Below are 2,037 nucleotides of genomic sequence, written 5' to 3' on the forward strand. Positions count from 1 at the left end.
AACTAGAACAGAACTAGAACAGAACTAGAACAGAACTAGAACAGAACTAGAACAGAACTAGAACTAGAACAGAACTAGAACAGAACTAGAACAGAACTAAAACAGAACAGGAATAGAACTAGAACAGAACTAGAACAGAACTAGAACAAAACTAGAACAGAACTAGAACAGAACTAGAACAGAACTAGAACAGAACTAGAACAGAACTAGAACAGAACTAGAACAGAACTAGAACAGAACTAGAACAGAACTAGAACAGAACTAGAACAGAACTAGAACAGAACTTGAAGAGTACTAGAACAGAACTAGAACAGAACTAGAACAGAACTAGAACAGAACTAAAACAGAACTAAAACAGAACTAGAACAGAACTAGAACAGAAATAGAACAGAACTAAAAGAGAATTAGAACAGAACTAAAACAGAATAATGAAATTAACTATAATTGAACAAGATCCAAAAAATGACTAAACTAGATATGACTTAGAACTTAAACTAATCTAGATCTAACTTAAAGAGTTGCCATATTTTTTATTATGTTAAGAATAAAAAAAAACTATGGAATAATACCTCAGAGGTCACAATGATAGCTTAATATTTGCAAAATGAAAGGCATTTCCTATCACCTAGTGAAAATTTTCACTTAAATAATAAAAATGAAATTAACATGCTTTTTCTTGTCACCAACTGTATAAACATGATTGCAGTTAATAAACAAAAACTAACAGAGTTGTATTAATTAAAAAAAACTACAACAAACAACTAAAGTTACCCAACTATCGACATAAAAAGACTACATACAACATTACCATAAATATTTGAAAATGAGTTTTTTTTTTAAATATTTGCCATGTTTTTTGCCATAAATTTATTTAAATAATTACAAGGCGGCTGAATGGCTGGGCTAACAAACTTACTTTACTTATAGCATGTATAGTAAATAGTTTTAAATAAAAATTGTATGTCTTTTAGGAAAAAAATAAATAAATAAGTAGTAGGAAAAGTTGTAATATGTTTTTGTTTTCATTTCTTTTATTATTTAATATAATTTTCACATTTCATTTAATAACTTCAGTGTTAATTATTACGTCTATTTTATGTTTAAAAATTACTTAGAGGAGAAGAGGTAAATTTACAACATGTTGCAATAATTGCTAGCAAATAAACAAGGTATTTTTTATAACAATTTCCTACATAGTTTTTTTTTCTTTATTTTTGCAAGTTTTATTGTTAAAAACTAAACAACACGAAAGTCATTAATTATGTTTGGAAAAAATTGCATACAATTATGTTTAATTTGTGATTAAACAAAATCAAACGTAACAAAAAATCAACTTAAAAAAAGAAAGTCATAATTAACAATTTACCTTGGGTGAAATTACTTAATAATGTTGTTGCCATCAGTCTCTCTGTCTGTCTGTCTTGTTGTCTCATATTGTTTATGGCTTTAATAACTAATTATGTTTGCTTAAATAAAAACAAATTAAGTTATTAAATAAATGCCATGACTTCAGGGGGAATTGTTAACCAAATCACCTTTTTTTGTTAAATTATTAAAGGTGTTTGGCAAACATAAAATATTAAAAAATATGCAGACTTTTTGGACAATAAAAGGAAGTGAATATTGTGAAAGATTAAAAAAAAAACACACACACTTACATTAATTAAAACAACGCCTGGTTAGAAAGTATAATTACCTGTAATATAAAAAGAAACATATAAATTAGTTTTAATATTCCGTTAATTTGAAGCATTTATGTTTAAAACATATAAATCTTAAGAAATTAAAGATAATTTATAATAATAAGCTAATATCTCTTATACACTAGTTGGCATCACTGCTTATTGTTTTACAGTTACCAGATTTTGCCAATTCTTATTCTTGCAAATTAGATTTTTGTATTTTCTGACATTTTACAATTTAGAACTAAACTAGAACTGAACTAGAACTGTATTAGAACTGAACTAGAACTGAACTAGAACTGAACTAGAACTGAACTAGAACTGAACTAGAACTGAACTAGAACTGAACTAGAAC

General features: G+C 26.6%; 1 long non-coding RNA gene across 1 annotated transcript in view; it reads right to left on the reverse strand.

Moving 5' to 3' along the window:
* Positions 1 to 2,037, reverse strand: part of LOC111682988 — a 52,055-nt gene that overhangs the window by 15,519 nt on the left and 34,499 nt on the right. Inside the window, exon 2 of the long non-coding RNA XR_006940585.1 lies at positions 1,659 to 1,696. This is a non-coding gene — a long non-coding RNA (uncharacterized LOC111682988). The remainder of the gene's footprint in view (positions 1 to 1,658; positions 1,697 to 2,037) is intronic.

The sequence above is a fragment of the Lucilia cuprina genome, chromosome 4, assembly GCF_022045245.1.
Source record: "Lucilia cuprina isolate Lc7/37 chromosome 4, ASM2204524v1, whole genome shotgun sequence".
Taxonomy (NCBI): domain Eukaryota; kingdom Metazoa; phylum Arthropoda; class Insecta; order Diptera; family Calliphoridae; genus Lucilia; species Lucilia cuprina.